We start from the raw sequence: 12,893 nt of genomic DNA, 5'->3' as shown, positions 1-12,893 counted from the left end.
AGGCTTTTGATGGTGTATTGCATCCACATATTATACCTACCCTCAACAGCAAAGTATTTGGGGATTACATATTAGCATGGTTGGTGTTATCTTATCAAAATCATGAACTTTAATTCAGTACAAAAATAGCCTTGAATGTTTTGACACTAAGAGAGGAGTTTATCAAAGTGATCCTGTTTCATCACTGCTTTTTATTAGATGTATTGATGAGCTACTGCATAATTTGCATAATGAGTCCCTTATCAAAGGTTTCAACTTGAATATGTTTCAAATGAAGAGCTTGTGCAACACCGACCATTTAACAATAGTCTATTCTGGAACAGCTTTTCAAAATCTGAAATCGATTAGACCTTGGATGTGTTAAGTTTATTTTCCACCAAAACAGGACTATCAATAAATTCTAAAAAAAACGGAGTTGTATGTCCATATCACGGCTTAATTTTGAAAAGCCGTCACCAGAGTTGAAAATGGCTCAGAATGTAAGAATTTTCAGCCAGCAGCTTAAAAATGAATCTGCAAGAATGAAGGAAAAAAATGTTATTTTCTCTTCTTTAGGTTTGAAAATGTGGAATCAGATCAAGGCCTGGAATGTATATATATAATACCAAGTGCAGTGCATCTCTTTGCCGAAGTCCTCGTGAAATGTTAACATTCTTGAACTATAAAATATGGAACCCACATTTTTTTGAATTTCACAAGAAAAAAAATATCTCCAAAAATATAATATACACCCATTTAGATTATGGAAGCCTAAGCATTCTCAATTTAATTAATTTTTGGAAATCTCGGAATAGCATTTGGATTCGTAAACTATGATACAGGGAACATTTGTTGTATTAATATCTTAATCATATTTTGATCCAGGAAAGTACTGATTTTTTAGATCACCCAAAGGATGGTCTCTTAAAAGTATTATCAATATTGTTGAGACTTTCAGATCGAATAAAAAGTTTTTGTCATGAATCTAGAAGCATTCTGTAGAAATATGAACTTTCATTGAAATGGGTAATGCCGATGAAGGAAAGTTTAAATAAAATTAAAATAACAACCATATGCTTAAATATCGCAGGAGATGACATTTGTCCAAGTTTTTGCTCAATCAAATAGCCTATAAACGCCTGTTTTCGATTTTCAACTCTTATGTGAATCCCCAAAAACCAATTGTCTCTTTCAAGTTGATAATTTCTTCAATTTAAGCAGACTTCATAAGAAACTGTTCCAAAGGTCTTTCTCTTCTGTCCTTCCAAAATTATTTAAACAGAAAAAATATATCCCAAGGAAGCCCAGCATATTGTATAATTGCTATAATAATTAAATTCCTAACCTCTTATGAAAAATGGTTTAAATATCGCTTACTAACAGGCACACTTGAAGTGGCTGACAAGTTTTTCAAAGACGAAAGGACTTTATGCTTTTTCTGCAAAGAAATGCCTGAAACAACAAATAAGATCATATGGGAATACGTCCAACTATATTTGACATACATGGGTATTATAAAACTCATTAAAGAGTGACATGGTAAGAAGCTTGGAAGGATCAACTTTCTTACAACTAGTAAAAACCTTAAAAATGACGCCATTACCACCAAGGCACAGTATAATTTATTTAAGCTAAGGACTATAATAGCCAGTTATTTAAATTAAATCATTCCTATTTTAACTTTGTTTTCGACTACTTTAAATTGCGTTTAATTTGAAATTTTAATTTAATATTGCTATTAAATTTCTACCAGGAAATTTCATTTTTATATATTTGATGTAATTCCATTGTTTTTGTTTTTAATATTGTTGAATAATTTTTAATTTTATAAAGAATGTATCCTAATATAGCCTGAGAATAAAAAATTATTTATTACAAATTACCTTTATCAACTTATTTTCAAATTATAGTTTTTTATTGTTTGTTTAGAAATAACAAATATTTGTTCCAGAACGATATATATTGTGTTGAATCAATGTCAAGTGCTTCAAATTAGTAACATTGAAGGTTTTTACTCTTCTACCGATACGACCTTATAGCATTCCTTTCTTTTTAATTTTTCTCTGTTGGCGCTCACCATACAGACGAAAGAAGAAAAAAATATCCCTTTTAAGAGTAAGATGGTAAAATCAACTAGTTGCAAAAAAGGTTTTGTATAAGGATCATCTATAGACATTATATTCTTTAAAAAATTAATAATAATAGTTTGTGGGGGCAAAAAATGATTATTGGGTGACTATGATACAGATTTATGATCTATATAATGTGAAAATTGAAATGTGAACGAAAGGCGTTTCGTCAATCAGGTCAGTAGTTCAACTTTGATATCTATTCTATAAATATAAATGTATATACCACCATTACGTCTCTAGGTTGTTTACTTAAAGAGACTGACATATCCTTGTAATATCTATTGTAATTAGAATTTTTTCCCCACGTCCTAAGCAAATTCTTAATTTATCATATAATTCCTTTATCCATAGTTTAGAGTATACCATTTCACTTTTCAATGATGAATATGAAAACATATAAAACCTGTCAAATATTATTTTAGATTTTGAATTCATGGGTATAAAGCATAATAACAAAAAAGTATTCAATTTATTCAATGATGCTAATAGTAGGTGTCATATGATCAAATTACCTAGGGAAAATAAAGTTTTATTTACTAAATTTTCTACCTTAATATTATAGGGACTAAACACCCAAGGGAAGTTCTAACATTATCATACATCACTTGTGTAAATAATGCAATTTTTTTGCCTCACCTTACCATATGTAAATTTTTTAAGTTGCCATCCACTTAAAAGTATTTAACTTTTTCATATGTTAATTTAGTAGTTTCTAAGATATTTATTCAGCAATTAACAAATCTTTAACTCTTACAAGTAGAGATCCATAGTGAAGTCAATCACTCAATCCAACTCCCTCCAACTTTAACTACAACCTCCAACCTGACCCTGAACATGGTACAACCCTTGATGAGGAACTCCTTGTTATGTTGGACACAGCCTCAAGAATGGATGTCTGCAAGGCGTAAACATTTTTATGTTAACGTTTATTTAACTCTTTCTCCAAGACTTTCCGAGAGCTAGGAGGCCACATTTACTTTTTCTGAAACATAGTAGTCTTAAAAATGTTTATTTTTGACAGGTATAGATCCGTTTAAAATTATCCAACAAGGAAAACCCGTATTCATTTAAAAGTCTAATATGACACCTTATCTGTGAACATCAACTTAAGATCTCTAGAATAATTATTTTTGGAGTTATTTGCGTCCTTTTGTATGGGACCGGATGAAAGCACAAAATAATGGCCGCACAGTGTTCATATTCGGAGAAAATCTCAAGTATTTTTTTGTATTTTTTTAATACTGGTTTGCCAGCTGAATATGAAGAGCACACTTTCATAAATATAGATATCAGAGTTTCCAAAATATTAAGATCTGAGATTGTTCCGGATTTTTAAATCCCCACCCTGTGTATCCACACCAACAACGTTAAGTATTAAAGTTTTATTCTAGATAGAGAATATGTCTTGCTTGATAATAATTTAGAAATAAAAACAAAATGTAATATTCTTTTTTACAAATATTATTTTAGTTAATAAATTCAATGGTATTAAATATAATGATAAAAAGGTTTTGAATTTGTTCATTGATGCTTATATGTAGTAACATATTTAAAAACTATTAAGTGCAAATAATGATTTACTTGGTTAAAATATCCATTTTAATAGTTGAGTGGATAAATACTATGGTTGGTTGTTTAGAGGGGGTTGATCCAAAATTTTCGAGTTTTGACAATTGAGTATCAGGAACAGTTGTGTATTGGTAGATTAATTATTCTTTTTTCCATATGAGCTCCAGGGAGTGAGTTTCAGAGGCTTCCCATTACATTTTGAAAATGTTTATCCTTTCCTATAATTGATTTTTTATTCTGAAGATGACTAATTCTATTCACTCTGGCGTAAAGATCAAAGCACCCTTTATAATTTTATAAAGATTGATTATTTGTTAAGTATTAACGATGATAAAAGATAGTTTTTTTGTTTGAAACAATTTAAAATATCATTATATTGCCCTTTTTCCATAAGGATGAAAATAATACATTATTCAACAGAAAATACGAAATTCGACATGTAAAACCTATATATTTTTGTGTTACAATGAAAACAAAAATTAACAATTTGACTAATATAGATTATAAATACAAAGTAACTTGTATCAATAATAATATTTTCAACCCCATAAATGATAACCACAAAAATAACTGATTAAAAATATGTATTTTATTTTTTTAAATTATTTTTACTGAATTTTTATCTTTGAAAATATGTTGAAATGGCTTTGAAATTTGGCTAGGAATAGCCTTAAATAGTACAAATATCATATATTCCTCAATATTGATTTCTCAAATTATGATTTTCGACCCATTCTAATAAACACACCCAGAAATAAATATGTACGGTTGTAAATCGTAAGCATTTTCAGAAAGTAATGAAAAGAAAGCTAAATTTTAAATGATAATCATTACAATATTAAGAAAAGTTTGATAGGAAAGCAGCTTAGATACCATGGCGTTTGATTGGATTAGCTGTGAGATGAAGGAAATACACAAAAATACCAATCCGTCTCAACCAAGGAGATAGGCTTGAATTACTTCATTTTCGATCTGCAATTATACTCTGAGTTCAACAAGGACTTCTACATACTGGGTGGAAACTGGAAACTTACACACTTGTATTATATGGATTTGAGAGGTTCTGCGTGATAAATTGGAACTCTTTGTAATTTTAAATGTAACCATTTATGTCAAACACCTGCTACATTTCAATTTGTAATATTGAATGGGAAATGGCATCGCAGCGATATTCAAGGCATAGGCATCAACTCTTCCTTGTGTGGATCACACTCCAACAGAGGTGGTCAAACGGGCGGAAATGGTTCGTATGACCACCTATAATATTAAGAAGATCATAAAAATCTGGTAAAATCCCATCATTAATGCAGATGCACTCAATGGGAACCTTGATTTGGTTTCCGGAGTTTTATAGGCTCACGGCAGTCACAAACAGATAATTTTTCAAAACAAAGCTGTTTTCCTGAGTCCAGGCAATTTTCCCTGAGGGCAACACCGGTCAAGGAATGGGCTGCTATGGACCTGAATTTCATTTTCATTACTTGCAACTCTTTTCACAAGAGGCTTGTTGCCATCTGTGAGGCTAATGGCGGTCGAATAGATTATATAAATTTTACATTGGCTATGGTTAGGAAAAGATTAATAAAGATTTATGTTACATGTATTATTAAAAAATGGCAGGATATTTTCTTTTTTCTTTCAACGTTTCAAGTTTCCACATGGTATAACTCATCAGTTTCATTTATATGCACACATACTCGTGGTAAACACTTTACATTTAAATGCTCTCTCCTCAATAATGATAGCCTTGGAATCTAAAAAAATAATATTGAACTTGCCAACAACAACAACAAAACTTGCCCGTCAAAAAATATTTCTCGATTTACAGCTATAGCAATATGTATCCTATAAGAAATACATTTTTATTGCAAATATACCCACCGTATATTACGAAGTATAATTCAAATAATAAATGCGAAGAACATACTATTAGTTTATATTTAATAAGTCAAAATGTTTTAAATCCATAATTTAATTTCCATTCTACTCTTTTTTTCTTGAGTATCATATCATTTTTTTAGTTCTAATTCTATTTTGGTATCTAAATGTATGTTAAGAAAATTATTATTTTTTAAGTAGATATTTAACTAGGTTCACATAGTTTTGTTTAATATCATTAGTGTAAAAAAGAAATTTAAGTTTTCTTATAAACAAGAAAACTTTATTCCATTTACAGTCTCAAAGAATAAAAAAGAATAGAACCGACTTAGAAAAGTAGTACATACAGTCCTTGAGTAAAATAAGTTAAATTTGGAACTAAAGTAATTTAGTTTAATATTTTTATACATATGTAAAACAATATAAGTAGGTATGTATAAATGTAAATAAGGAAAATATGTTAACTTTTTCAACTACTATGGTGTGTCAACACAAAAACAGTATTGAACAAACTTCAAGAGAATATTTCCCAATTTATTATAATTTACTTCTTTAATATAAAAACCCTCTTATTGACATATCCATGATATACAAATGATTAACCAAAACTGTATGGAGAGGGAGAAGTGCTTGCTCATCTATTCTCCTTTAATGTATTGAAAAAAATGTAATATATTATTAACGGTATTTCTATACTTAGTACTTTATTCTATCATTTTGATGTTACGAAAACATGAATTAAGAATTTACCTGGTTGTTCATGTGGTTGAAAATATATTTTGAAAATATACCTACATATATTAAATAAAAAGAAAATCGCATTTTGTAGGGGCCTTGAAATGTTTTGTGGAAATTATTTGCCAATATAAATGTAAGATAAATAAATAAAAAATAATTGAAAAGCCTCATATTTTTGTGTATAGATAATATCAATCTACTTATTATCTATAATGCTCAAAATTTTGTTCGAAAGTTTACGTTTTAGAACAAAATGTTCCCATCATACCATATTTTTATTTAATTTTTTGTAAAATTGGCAAGAAAAAACGATTTGAACTCATTCTTTTTTTTCAAAAAGGAATGATTAAATTATACATAACTTTCCACAACGATCTGCTGTCAAAATTTAAGGAAAAAATTTCTACTCATTTAATATCTACCTTGATTCTAATTTTCGAATATAATTTCATTTTATCATTGTATTTGACACTGTTGCCAGTTCCAGTAATGACATTAGTCGTATTGTCAACACCAGGACTGTTTTTTAAAGGGATAAATTGACTGGACTCTTAATAGTTTTTTCACATATTCTGATTGCTAATAATTTACCTGATAAAGAATAAGTTCTCCATTTATAAACAATCTGACGAAAATCTGAAAGTGAGTTACCACAAATATCATCATGCTTGTATGAGATGACCGGAAGATTCCCCTCAAAAAGTGTCACCTTCATATATATATATATTTATGTTTATTATAATATAAATTTATTCTCGTACTGATTTTTTCGACCTTAAAATGGCTCTTCCTTCATTAATTTTTCTTATTTTTTATAACTTAAAATGAGGGCATTTTAATTTAACTTGGATTTATATCATTCATATTAAATGAATGTAGTTCCTTATTATGATTAATTAAAACCATTGTTGACCGGGGTACTTTATATGAGATAAGAGAGATGGAAAGAACATGAACATTAGAGTACACCCAGCCAATACTACCACTTCAACATTTAGGAATTTTGTGACTCTGACCTCTCCTGTCAGGGAGGTTAAAAACAACTTACTCTTGAAGGATTTGAAACATTGCTCGGATGATTTGTTTCCTTTTTGCAACATTTATGTTTTATATTTTCCATTTTAAATATATTAAAATTGAATGAAATACCCTCATTTTAAGCTAATGAATAGAAAAGTGCATTACAAATGCATTCAAGGCTAGCAAAGTATATTAAAGAAGAATAGTATATGGGCTCTATTCAGTAGGAATAGGAGATACTTAAGTATTTTTTTGTCACAAATTCGTTTATTCCTCCACATTCTCGATAGTAACATATATAAAAATTTACCCAAATTAGTTTGGCGTTTAATGGGCTCCAAAAAGTCTTTAATTTTAAAATATTTTATTATTCATTAACACCTAAAATGCTGTACTACGGAGTACAATGTAAGCCATAAATATTAATAAAAAAAAATTACACAAGGTTTTTATTGTTAAATATTCCTTTAATACAAACATATTTAATAATAAATAAGACAATATAATCACATCTGATATTGGAATTCTTAGACCTTATTAGATATTTAACTTCAGTCAGAGTCATCCATTAGGATAACATTCAAGTAATAATTTTTAGGAAATAAAGAAAAATCTTTCTAAAAGATATGGAAGAAATAGCATGAATCAGGTCCAACGAAGTTAATAATTGTAGTACCTTAGATAATGTAATTGGGAAACTTAGGTAGATAAAATAAAAATCCCTAATCCAACTCTTATCATATCCTTCCATACTTATTGACCAATGATAAAAGCTTAGACATAATTAACCATACTTAGAGTAGTAAATTCCATGGATTTAATTAAGTGAATTTATTTGGTAATTGGCAATCTGAAAAGGGGTTTTTATTTTCCAATGGTATTCTCATTTGTATTTAATTATTGAGGAGACAACCCCAAGTATTAAGTAAACATTAATTGATGTGCTAATGAATGCTGGAATTTAAAACTAAAGATTTTTTTTGGGGAAGGGGGGTGGGGGTTTAAAAGTGAGTACTTTTTGAACAACAGAGTAATACAAAGTAAAATTAAATTTACTTCCTTCCCATATAACGGATTGTAGCGAATCTAATAAAACTTTACAATAGTTGTTTTATATATTTGATGTAAAAGAAGTTCTGTTCATATAAATAAATCAATATATTATATATAACTACTCTCCTTTCAAACAATTTTCAAATAGACATGCAATTTTCCGTTTCGTTTCTTTTCTCTTTTTTTTGTATTGAGAGTGCCTAAATTTACAGTTTGCATAATTCTTTAATTCTTGAAGAGACAGCAGATGAAGAAGTTTCTATTATAAGTGCAAGACCTTGTTGGACTTGAAATAGAAGTGAAAATAGAAAACAAAGGCATTTCCACTGATGTCCTTGCTAGATACATAGTCGGATTTGTGTTTCTTTTATTTGTCTTATAGCTTTTGGTTTCAAATTATTATTCCAAATAAACTACTTTCATGGCAGAACAAAAAGTGTAGCACGTGTTTTAGGTTATATTTTATACAAGTATTATGTATGAAAATTACAACGATCTATAAATTCATTTTATAAATATGTAAAACATTGCAAATTTTACCTATCTAAAACTGTAATTATTATTATTTAATTTATGAGAAATGGAACCTCTAAGAGTAAAGTAATAACAAGTGCATGCCCTCATGAAAGACGTAGAGTAACAGTGATGGATAGCTTGGAAGTTTTGTCTGTAATTCCCTTTGAAACTCAGAGTGGTATGGAGGATTGATATCGAAGTAACTCCAGCCTTTATCCCCTCACTTTATAATAGTGGGATTTGTGCATATTTCCTTGCTCTTACGACTGCTTGCAACTGATATAATAAAACGTCATGACAGCTAAGTTTCTCTTCCTCCAAATATTATTTCAGTTTCTTTTTTGGTTTCTTTTCTATTCCCATACTGGCAAGTTATATTTTATTGAGCTTTAACTATTACATTGGAAATTATAACTGCTGGAAAATAATTTATGCTGTAATTTATAGCGGATTCCGGCTTTCACTTTTTCAAGTACCTAGGAAGAACATAGACAGAAAATTCACCTATATCATTCCTCAGTTCTACTTTGATTCCAACGTAGACTTACACATATAACTCCCAAACCAATCATTAGTGGTAATCTCCGTCATTAATAAGCACACACTCAGTGTTTATTTTATTCTTTCATTTTCTCTCGTCAAGAATGAAGGAGTTATGATAACAACGTTGGTAAATAAAAAAAACTTTAAAGAGTGCGAAATAAAAAAAATCTCACTCCCGTTAAGATCAAATTTTATACAAATCTAGTTATGAGTATTGTTTACTCATTAGTTGTTAGTGTACATACTTGACTTTAGTGGTGCTATCTCGAGTTTATTTAATTTCTTGTTTATAAGCTTAGATCTGCACCATTTTGCAAATATTATTTTTTAATTTTTTATTTGAATTACATACATTACAAACTCTGTACATTAGTTATTCTCTAACTTTTTACAGTGTTTACTGCCCGAAATAGTATAATACATTAATAATATATCCTAGTACCACCATTATGAATAAATTAATATGCAGTAGCGGAGGCTTAACAAATTTATGACTTTTAGTTATACGCATACCACAGTTTGAGAAGCACTGGTCTAATTTCTTCATTTCAATTTTAGATTGAAACTCTTAAGATTTGATTATGTAAGTTAATTTGTTAAAAAAAAATAATTTGTACACACAAAATATACAAAGGAGTCTGAGGTGCCAAAAATATGTCATTGCAGGAATTGTAAACATAACAGTATTAATAATAGAACGCAAAGAAATTAATAGAATCATCTGGATATTGCTGACTTCTATATATAATATTTTTGATCAAATTGACTATTGTATAATGCAAAAATTCTATATTTTGAAAAAAATCAATTTGGAGTATTTTTTAAAACTGTTTTTTAATGATTGAAACGTATGTGGAGAGATGGCACAAAATCAATTTCAAGCAAAAATTAAGAAAAGAAAAAAGGCCTTACTATTTCATATAAGAAACATATAGTTTAATATTTCATGGTCATATTTAGGCTCTGTATTCAAATTTTCTAAATATTTTGATATGGCCTGAAATGTACAAACTCAATGTGCTTATGTAACTTAAAAAGACTTCAATATGACCTTTAATATCTATTTAATTTATTATTGTCAATTTTTTTCACTATGTGGGGAATTTTTGGTAATTTGATGAAACAGTTTCTAAACTCATTAGAATATTTTGTTGATAGAAATTGACAATAATAACACAAAAAATACAAATGCAATCCATTGTAGGTTGTGGTTTTTTTTTTTTTGTGTTGACAAATCACATTTTTTTTTTTTTTTTTTTTTTAATAAACCATATAATTAGATTTTTCACAGAAGCATCTTAAGTAGCCATGTTTGTAAATTTGCAAATTGATAGAAAATGTATCTTAATGCTATACTAAAAAAATATATTACTTTAATTTTGAGACATTTGGTATCATGAATTTGTACATACTATGTATATACAAAATGTCCTATGTCCATTCATAAACATATTTTATATGAAAATGTAAATGTTGTATATTAACATCATCAGTCTTTGTCACAAACATGTACACTACTGATTAAAGAAAAAGTTATACAAGACAAATGTAGATTAAACATATGTACTCATTAATAAATATCAATGGGTATTTAATTCTTCATTTTAATAAATAGGCAAAAGTATATAAACAATTTATGTGGCCGTCAATAAAGAAGCAAGTTAATATGATTTTTTTTTTTTTAATTGAGTCAAAATTAAATTTTTATCCTTCAACGACTAATTATATTCCATTTCTATCAACAAACTATTATTTTTTTTGAACTTCTTAAAAGTACTGTAAAATATATGGAAAGTAAATAAAATTGATTGTTATAATATCAGAATGACAAATTTAATTTGAAAAGCCATATCGAGGCCAAAATACGTCTCTTAAATCAAAAAAAGGTTTTAAACTGTAGATAAAGTTCTCAAGTATCTGAACTCATCTTAGAAATTTGGATGCAAATCCTAAAATTGTTTAAAAATATGAATCATTGGGATGTATTTTATATGAAGTAATAAAAAATAAATTTCCCTTTTTTGGTTTTTGTTCAACATTTTGTTTATGTTGATGGACAAAATATTTTGAACTGTATACCATAAATAATATTGACAAAAATAACATGTTAATCATAACAATTGGAAACATGTTTGGAAGGAGAGCAACTAAGCTGTCATGCCGTTTCATTAAATTAACTGTAGCCATCTAAGAATTAAAGTAAATAAATACAAATACAGATCCGTATCTTAGAGGGAAATAGTCAAACATTACTGTCCGTATCAATCCTCAATTATACTATGATTTCAACAAACACTTAAATGTATATCTCCCCAACAAATCCTCAATGGTACTCTTCGTCTTTCACAGAATAATGATTACTTTACACTTAGATATTTTCTTTTAATTAATAATGTTAATGGCTTTGTAAAATAAAAAAGAACTGGTCAATTTGTTACTTCAATAAGTTTCTCACTATTATAATGTCATTTTTAACCACTCTAAGTAAACAAATAATCAGGTCAGTTCTAGCCTGAGACCCCACCCCTCCTTAGAAAATATAAAATATATATTATTTCTTTCATTTTTCTAAAAAAAAAAATTCCCTTTACCCTTTCCCTTTTTTCCAAATGACCTTTTTAAGAGAAGGATTGGGTTTTTTACAATAAATTTTGTGCATATATCATTAAATGAAGCTTTTTTTTAGAAAATAAAGTTTATTGTTAATCATTGATGGCCTTTATAAGAAATTTGCTTTTTGTTGTAAATATTCAAAAGTCTACCCAATCAAGAGTGGCCCTAGGATATTAGATCCCAAGAACCCCCAAATCCGGCCTTGATTAAAAATTATGGGCTTACTAAATAAAACTATTCACTACCAACTTATTTTTATAACTACTTATAACTTTCAATCTACTTTATTTTACATGAAAACTTTGACAAAGTAGATAATTATATATCTACATATCCATGTAAATTAATATAAAGCCACTTCTGGACAGTTTTAGACGTTTAATTAAATAGTTGGATTTATTCATAACGAACCTTTTGGGGTCAATTTTCTGAATGTTTTAGATCTGCACTTTTAGTGAATGTCTTTCTGTCCTCAAAAACCTTTTTGACCTCTAAAAAAGTTAAATTAATGCTGAAAATTGACGCCATCAGGCTGATTAGGACGAACTAGACTGTATCAATTCATACATACGTAAAAAGGTTTGATCAATCGTACCTTGGGTTAAGATTGTACCAACTGTAAATTACTATCTTTACAATAAGAAGACTTTAAGTGTAACGTTCAATTTTTTTGAAATATTGGAGAAGCTCAAGTTTGCACCAAAATAGTCCATGATCTAACTGTTGATCGTCTCTTCTGTTGTCATTCTTTAACTTACGAATAAAAAAAAACATCCCAATCACAACTTTCAGTGTGTACATTATTTTTGTAAGGCCCACTAATCCATAGATTGTTCATTCAATATTTTGTTT

The 12,893-nt window shown here is 28.4% G+C and overlaps 1 protein-coding gene across 1 annotated transcript in view; it reads left to right on the top strand.

Annotated features, from left to right (window-relative positions):
- The first annotated feature begins 2,113 nt into the window (after positions 1-2,113).
- The window catches only part of LOC121115632 (glutamate receptor ionotropic, NMDA 2B), a 119,319-nt gene continuing 108,539 nt past the window's right edge, over positions 2,114-12,893 (top strand). Inside the window, exon 1 of the mRNA XM_040709714.2 lies at positions 2,114-2,285. The gene's annotated coding sequence lies outside the window, so the exon portion shown is untranslated. The remainder of the gene's footprint in view (positions 2,286-12,893) is intronic.

This window comes from Lepeophtheirus salmonis, chromosome 1 (genome assembly GCF_016086655.4).
Source record: "Lepeophtheirus salmonis chromosome 1, UVic_Lsal_1.4, whole genome shotgun sequence".
NCBI lineage: Eukaryota > Metazoa > Arthropoda > Copepoda > Siphonostomatoida > Caligidae > Lepeophtheirus > Lepeophtheirus salmonis.
The sequence above is the reverse complement of the archived record's forward strand: the minus strand, read 5'-3'. Positions and strand labels throughout refer to the sequence as shown.